The following is a 9,127-nucleotide window of genomic DNA, read 5'->3' on the forward strand; positions in this document are numbered from 1 at the left end:
ATTTGTTTTATTTTTATCATTGTAGGTTGTCTATGTGCCAAAGATCAGCCTAAGGTGTAAACTTAAGGTATTAGGTCTTTTCTGAGCCTGCACCTTTCACTGAGCGTGTGTGGTCACTTTCTAATTTTCATATCTGTATCTATATCTATATCTATATGTTTATCTATATCTATGCAATTGCTTTTATATGTCCTAGTCTTTAATATCTTGCTCCAAAAAGGGGAAAAAGAGAAAAATAAAAGGAGGATGAGAGACGGCACTGACCTTTTAAATCCCCAGAAGTCACTTCAGCTGTAGGGGAAGGGGCTTGCAACAATAGGGAGAGGTCAACAACAATGGCCACCTGTCTCTTTGCCTGTACCTCTGTGAAGAGAAGCAGCAATCAGGTATCAGAGCACAGATCTCAGATATTTGGAGAATAGGGTCCTTTTTGTCCACCTTGGTTTCCACAGCTGTGTGCAACTTGCTCCAGGAATCTGTGCACAGCTGCCTGTCACAGTGCTGAGGGGTGGGAGGTGGGTAGCTACAGCTGTGCTAAGATCAAAATTAGCAAATTAACTGACCAAAACTAACTGCAATTAACTGCAATTTACTGTTCAAGACTTCCCCTGGAAGTTGAAAGCCTTCAAGAGACTCTGGAGTTCCAAAAGAGTTACATCACACAGATTCTGCCAGTGCAATTGTTGTCTAGGTAGGAGACAGATTCCTGGTGATCCCTATTTCACCATCTTCCCAGAATTCTCTCCTCATTGTTGAATCATATGCCATAAATTTCAATGACACTTAATGAGAATCTTTGAGTGAAAAAAAAAATGAGGACAATTGCTTTGAGAATGCAGAGTGATTACTCGGTGTAGAGTGATAAGGGAGAACATTAGCAACTATTTATGTTCTATTCACCTTAATATTTAAGTTAAGTGTGTATTCATTCTGTACCTGCCTATGACATACGTGGGTTTCTGATTACTTAAAAGAGTATTCATGACATAGTCAGAGTTTAATCTCAATAGCTCTCTTCCAAGGACTGTGGATTTATAATCTTGAAACCATGCATATTTGTTAGAGAAAATTGCTTTTGTTAAAATGCTTGGGGTAAAGATTGTGACTGTTCACTGTGGTTTTTCTAGAAGGTTGAATTTGCTCACTAGGTTTGTCATAAATACCTGCTGGATATGACCTCACTGATATGATTGCAAATAACTCAACCAGTGTATAAACTGTTCATTTTCTTAATAAGTTAGGGAAAGTAACTGAAAGTCTTTCTTTTCTGCAAGGGGAATTTTTGCAAGTAAAGTAAGTTAGTGGCTCTAATAGATTACTTTTAAAGCACAAATCAAACTCTGATCCTTCCACATCAGTGTAGATAGTTTGTATGAGATTGCTCAGGAAGAGTGAAGAATGAGAGGGAAAGAGGGCCTGGAACAGGAGCAGTGAAGGTGTGCCAGTGTATCGGACACCTCTGTGCCTGCCTCACATCCTCCTGGCCCACCTTTATTTTCCTTTAATTCTAGTCATTGCTGTGGCAACTGGTTAGACAGGTAGACCCCCTCAGCCCCTCCTCTCAGCAGCCTGTTGAATCTCTAGCTTTCTGCTGGAGTGGAGGTGGGGACTTCTCTGCCACCACCCCATGGCATGCCTGTGGGGACCCAGTGAGCCCTTCTGACGTGTGTGAAAACCCAGAATTACTAGGGAGTTACCCACCTTTGGGCAACCCTCGAGCATGTGGGGGCAGCAGGACAATTCCAAGGTCTATGATCCCTGGCAACACAGAGTCCCCAGTGGGTCAAGTCCCAGTTGCTCATAGCAGCGCCTGACTTGATAATACAGCCTTGGATTCATTCACCCTCCTTCCTGCGTTTACCCAGACTGCACTCCCTTTCCTTGATGTTACTTCCTAAATAAACTACCTACACACACGTCATGTTTTTGGGTACAAACAGAGAAATATTTTAAACAGAGAGAATGTATTCAAACAAATGGTTACATGTGTGATACAAGAAGCTGAGAAGCTCACGGGGGCAAGGGACCACAGTCAGAAGTCACTGACACCTCTAGGCAGGAAGGACAAAGGACAGTGGTGATGTCGACAAGTCCTAGAAGATGGGAGAATCACAGTGGGCCTGTCCAGCAGAAGCTGGAGTCATAGAGGAGATGCCTCTGCTGCTGGAGGTGCTGCCCTCCACCCTCTGGTTGGCAGACCCAGCCAGAAGCCAGCTCATGTGGGAGCCTAGGAGACACAGCCTTCAGGAGTCATCTCACCGCAGCAAGGGGGAGAGCCGGGGCAGGACAAGGAAGGGATGAAGGACAGACCGGTCTGGACTGAAACAAAGGAGTATGCAGGGAAACAGAAAGCAGAAGAGACTGAGACTGCATGGCCACAGGACTCTAAATTGTTCTGATTTTTTAAAATGTGCTTTGTAAGACTAAATTAATTTTCCCAATTTGTCTACACCCAGACATTTCCTTGCTCTGTCAGCTGAGAGAACCTGGAAGCAAAAACACCCCAGTAGCAATGAACATACTAAGTACCCAGATCTTGGTTTATGGTGGTAGTGTTCTTCAGTAAAAGGAACAAGGGCTCCTTGGAGAATGGCTGATTCTAGGACTAGGGCAGGAGATGCACAAGATGAGCCTGGAGCATCTTGCAGGGCCAGAAAGTGAAGAAATGCTGGAGCAAACAGACCAACAAAACAAAAGTACAGTGATGGAGGTACGCAAAAGGGACAAAGGAGCCAAACAAAAGACTCCTCATCTAAAGTATAAAATAAATATCCAGGAGTCCAAACTGATCTAAATAAATGATTGAATAAATAAATAAATGGTAGAGCTTAGACAGATCTCCTCTTGCAGGATTCCAAATAACTTTTGTAGATACTCAGCCCTCCAGGGGGCAGAGCATAACTCCCTGCTCCTTAAACGTGGGCAGCACACGCTGCCTTTCTTCCGAGGAGTACAGTGTGGAAAGGGGAAAACATCAGTAACTTTGGAGGGGAGAAACCCGACAAACACTAGCCGGTGATCAAGGTCAACACCAACAGTGATAAATCGTATTGCTAGTGTGTACCCTTGATATGATGTGATAATAATGGCACTTTGCTCCTGTCATCTTCCTCCCCCAAAGCCATAACCCCAGTCAAATCAAAAGAAAAATATCAGGCAAATCACAATTGAGGGACATCCTACAAAACAGCTGACTGGCACTCATAAGTGTGGGCTGTGCACAGTGACTTCCTTCCAAAGAGTACAGTGTGGAAAGGAGGGTCGGGAGGGTAAAGAGTGACTTTACTGTGGAGAAACCTGACAAACACCACCTCACAGCCAGATGACCAAGGTCAACATCAATAGTCAAAAATCATGTTGATAGTGTGTACCTTTGATGTAATGTGATGAAAATAGCATCTTGCATCTGTGATCTTATTCCCCAAAACCCATACCCCAGTCTAACTGAGAAAAATATCAGACAAATCCCAATAGAGGGCCGTTCTACAAAAAACCTGACTGGTACTTCTCAAAACTGTCAAGGTCATCAAAACCCAGGAAAATCTAAGAAACCGTCACAGCCAACAGGAGCCTGAGGAAACATGACAGCTAAACATAATGTGGTATTCTAGATGGAATCCTGGAATAGAAAAAGGACATCAGGTAAAAAACTAAGGAAATTTGAGTAAAGTATGGACTTTAATAATAATGTACCACTATTTGTTCACTAAGTGTAACAAACGTACCATACTAATGTGAGATGATAACCAGAGGGCAGACTAGATGGGAACTCTGCACTGTCTATGCAATTTTTCTGTAAATCTAACATGGCCTAAAAATAAAGTTTATTTTTAAAAGTTTATTAAGAAGAAAAACAGAAAAAAAGGGAGTAGCAGAAGCGATGTCCTAGTGCGGTAGACAATTAATTGACAAATTACAGAGATAATAATTGTTCTGAAACTCAGTGCAGGGAGAGAGATCATGTGAGGCTAGACTTGCCAAGGACTACTTCATGGAAGCAGTGGTGCTTAAAATGTCTTTTAAAGACTGATGTTTACAAGTATAAATTGGACCAACTTTAGCTTATGAGTAATGATTATATCTTAATTAACTAATTGATGGATTGTTAAGTCCAAGTAAATATGTAAAGTAAGTGAACTTAAACATTATTCATACTAGTTAGTAAGATATAAGTACTGATTTGACTATGTAAATCTTAAGGTCAGCCTTAGAATGCAAAGCGAACTTCTTTGTCTGTGTTCTTTCTTGAAAATTTTTTGAATTAAAAAATTTTAAAACAAGTAAGAATATGTGAAAAACCCTTGGCCAGCCTCTATCTAGACCATTCCATAAGCAGAAGCAGCAGAGCAGTACCTACTTTTTCAAATAGCAATTAGTAGTGAAAGTAATGCAGGATAATCAAGAGACAAAATATAAAACCCCTTGAGGGTTTGCGTATCTCTCCATCTGCAGTGCCAGCAAAATACTCAACTCTCCTGGTTCAACCCTGATCCTTTTGACCCTTTTTTCTCAGTCTCCTTTACCGCATGTTCCTCCATCTGCTCGTAAGGAATAAAAACAGACATCGAAGGAATATAGAGAACGGTAAGAAAATATGTGCAACTCTCTAGCAATACATTTGAGACTATAAAGGAAACTGATGGCTTCCTAGTAAAATATAACTTAATAAAGTTGATCCAAGAAAAGAGTGAAAAGCCAAACAGATCAATACCCATAGAAGAGATTAGAAATGTAATTTAAATCTAACATTTGAAAAATCAGTGGGCATCTGTATTCTGTTTACCCTTTATTTTTGGTTTGTTTTCCCTTTTTTTGCTGAGGAGGATTGGCCCTGAGCTAACATCTATGCCAATCTTCCTCTATTTTGTGTGTGGGATGCCCCCACAGCACGGCTTGATGAGCAGTGTGTAGGTCCATGCCCAGGATCCGGGCCCAAGAACCCCAGGCCGCTAAAGAGGAGCACACGAACTCAACCACTACACCATCAGGCCGGCCCCCTGTTTACCCTTTAATGCAGTGTTACTTCAAGTGGTCAGTTCCAGAACTCTTCATTACCGGCCTGCAAAGAGATAAGGAGCTTACACTAGAACATAAACCAACATATTGCTTCCTTCATCGAGAAAGTCTTGCTTAAAAAAAAAAGTCAACTGATTTTATTAATGGTGTCCTGAAGTGACTCCTTTGGATTTAGCAAGTCAACCTGGGGGTCCCAGGAAATATCAGAGAAGAGAACCTCTGGAGAAAAATGAGCTTTTCATTTATTGGCATATATATTTTCAAATGAATATAAACACATTCATTTGAATATTAAACATGTTATATCCTGAGCTGACAGCATGGATGCATCTAGCAGTTTGTTTTGTACTGATGTTATAGGTTGGGAGGAGGATATTTTTTTAAGAATATCTTTAAACTAGCCAACCAGAATCAAGCACTATTAATATTTTAGGATATGTACTTTCAGAAAATTTTCTTGTCTAGATGTACAAATGCGGATATGTGGCAGAGTTAGTCTCCTCCGAACTAAATACTAGACAAACTATTTTGTAATCTGCTTTTTTCACTTAAAAAATATTAATGACTTTCCATGTCAAATGTAGATCTACACCATTTATAGCAATTGAATTATATTCCATTGGATGGATGTACCACAATTTTTTTGTTTTTTAAAGATTGGCACCTGAGCTAACATGTGTTGCCAATCTTCTTTTTTTCCTTCTTCTTCTTCTCCCAAAGACCCCCAGTACCTAGTTGTATATTCTAGTTGTGGGTCCTTCTAGTTGTGGCATGTGGGATGCTGCCTCAGGGTGGCCTGATGAGCAGTGCCATGTCCATGGCCAGGATCCAAACCAGTGAAACCCTGGGCTGCCGAATAGGAGTGTGCGAACTTAACCACTCGGCCACGGGGCCGGCCCCTGTACCATAATTTTTAAATCACTTCCACATTAATGAATAAGTTGAATGTCTTCAATTTTAAAATATTGTAAATAGCATAGTAGACAACATCCATTATGTCCATTCTTTGTATTCCTATCCTCATTATCTCTTCCAGAACTGTTGCAATGGTTTTATAAATAATATTTTGTCTGGCAAAAAAAACAAAAGGTCAGCTGAACTGAGCAGTACGCTTAGTGACAAAATTGATTTACATTTCTGTGCCTGCAGATCACATTTTGAGTAGCACTACTTTATGACATGGACAATTTCTGTGTTATTTAAATGATTTCAGCTCATTGGGGGAGAAAAAGCCAAAAAACTAAAAATCCCTAAAACATTTTATGAAGGTATCATAATCTTAAAATCCAATTAAGATACTAACAAATAAAGAAGAAAGAAAGAAAGAGGAGCCGAGAAAAGGAAAGAAAGGAAGAACTCCAGATGCTGGAGATCTGGTAGGGAGCAAGGTGGAATGCTGGCTCTGTAGGAGAATGTTTCCGGTGGAGGAGGATGGGCAGTAATATGAAAACAAAACGCTGCCAAGTGCTATGAAGAAGCTAAAACTGGGCGATGCGGTGGAGAGTTATAGGGGTGGGGGAATCTGCTTTACTTGCAGTAACAGAGACCTTTTTTGATTCTCATCAAAATTACCACCCTCCTTACTTTCCCTCAATGTTAGTCCATCTCAGCACTTACGACTCAGATTGTCACTGAGGCCCATTAGCAAGAGGACCAATTTATCCCTCTTCCCATCACATGATAGGCACTCAAAGCATGCTTATTAAATTGCACAAAGGCTCCGATCTGTTCCTAATTCTAAGACTGAAGTAGCCATTAGTGTCTCCCCTTTACTGAGGGGGACGCTGGTTCAATGTTGTGTGATTTGCCTGGGCTTGTTCCACTAATAATGGCTGAGCTGGGATGGAACCTGGGTGCTTCCCACTCCGGAAGGCCAGGTCACTAGAAGTGCTGTGGACAGGAGGGGCACAGTGAAGGGCGGGCCAAAGCCATCAGTGACTTGGCTTTAACTAATGAATATCTTTCCTTCCTTTTCTCTTTACCTCTCTCCATTCAAAGCTCTCTTTATTGCAAGCCATTGGCAAGCTCAGCTTTGATATGGTTAAAGCAATTCTAGAATAGAAGACCAGAAAGCAAGAACTGGAGGGAGATTGCTTTCCAGAATAAGATTTTACTAGAACTAAATCCCAAATTCAGGCTGACCTTAGGCTGTGGGTCAGCCCCTGGACATTGCCCAAAAGAATAAACCAAACTCCTCTCTATTCCTTACTCCCCACCAAGATGGCAAATACCGGAGATGAGGTGACACAGAGTCCAGGATCCAAAGCCTCCCACTGCCTCATCACTCGTGCCTGGGCTCTGAATTCTTTCCTCTTCTCCCCATCCCCCACAGGAAAAGACAGACGGCCATTGTTGAAGATGTGCATGGAGTTGACACAACCCTTCAAGACTGGAGACGAGAGTCCTTGGACAGTCTCCAGAGCAGGAAGTCAACTGCCCTGGGCTTTCTAAACAAGCACATTCTCACATCTTGTAATGGTATCACAGCTGGGGTGTAATTTTTTAAGTGTCAGAGAACTTAAGTATTTCACAAGTTCCTTCCAGTGCAATTGTCCCTGGGTGTCTGTTGACACCTGTCCCACCTTCTCCCCAGCCCTCCAGCTTTAAAATCTTCCCTAGGAGATAAATGTCTCCCTCTAAAAGCACTCCCTTCTTCAATTCCCATCTACAAATCCTCCTTGGAAAGCCAGGATCAATCAATCAATTGGATAGTATTGATTTTCTAAGTGCTTTCTTTAGTTTTTTTCCAATTAATTTTTTCGAATAAATGATTTATGTACATTGTAAAAATTGCAAAACAACAAAACAGTATACAGTGAAATATGTCTCTCTTTTATCTCTGTATCAATCTGTTACAGATTCAGAACATTCTGTGCATATTCAGACTCTCTTTTTCTCCTTTTTACGCAAATGGTAACATAATAAATGCTCTGTTTTTCACCGTATATTTCTAGGGGATGCTTCCCCGTCCATTCAGGCAGATCTGTCTCAAGCTTTTTGCGGCTGGAGAGTGCTGCATTTTACAGGTGGACTATCTGGGGTTGAGGTCAGGCACTCTTCCCAAACCATGACTTCAGATAATATATCACTCTGTCTTGCAGTAGATTTATGGGTAAAATCTTAAGAGCAAAAAAACTTGATTAGAAACCATAATCAAACAATTGTTTGATTACAAGAGGATCGAGGAGACAGCTCTGGAGAAAGGATATGCTTCCCTTGCATTTTATATGGAACTTCAGAGGCTGAGGGTCGCGGTCTCCTGTCCCTACTCCAGCACACACTCTTCCTTAATATTGGAGCCTATCGGCACTTATGCCCGAGGGAAAGGGGTGCAAGCTATCCAGGAGGGGAATTAAATGTGTTCCACTAAAGGAGACATTTGTCTTAATCTTCACCTCTATCAAGATAATAATTGTTTTCAGTTTTCCTGAATTTCCTTTCAGCTATGTGACCTTCTGTTCCCTTGTGGAGAGGCTGAGGCAGTCAAGGGTTGGGGAAAAGTGAGATCAAATGAAGATGTAAGGGGGAGGGCTGCCAGCCCCTGAGGTGAAGGGGGATGGGACAGTGGGGAGGAGCCAATATTAAGTGCAGGCAGATTCCAGATAGGGTAGCTGGGGACCCAGGCAGGGACTGCCACACCCTGACTCTGAAGCAGCCCATTCTACGTTACCTCTCAGCTCTGAAGCTGCCCTGTGTCCCCTTAGCTCCTGGATGAGGGGACCTCCCATGGAGTAGTGTCTCCCAGGAGTGAAAGGCATTTCTCTAACTCTTCCCTAAGTGTATGTCTGGTTTTCTAATGTCTGAGATGGAGATGGCCTGAGCGTTACCCTGAAGAATGGAGAGACCAGGCTGCACGCCCCAACTCTGGCTCAAGTCAGAATGGAGCCATGTTGTTGCGTGCCCCCATCCTGTAAAATGCACCCAGAAAAACGTTGTTGTATCGTCCGTGATTTTCTTTAGACAAATCAGCATGGGGAGTGTGATATGTATGTGTGTGTTGGCTTTGATTTGTCCCCTAAGGACATCAGTTACCCTCTTGAATCCAATGGTTGTCTTACTTGACCCATAGGCAGCATCTAAAGCAGTTGCTCACTCCTCCTTGGACCACTGT

This window comes from Equus caballus, chromosome 17 (genome assembly GCF_041296265.1).
Source record: "Equus caballus isolate H_3958 breed thoroughbred chromosome 17, TB-T2T, whole genome shotgun sequence".
NCBI classification, from domain to species: Eukaryota; Metazoa; Chordata; class Mammalia; order Perissodactyla; family Equidae; genus Equus; species Equus caballus.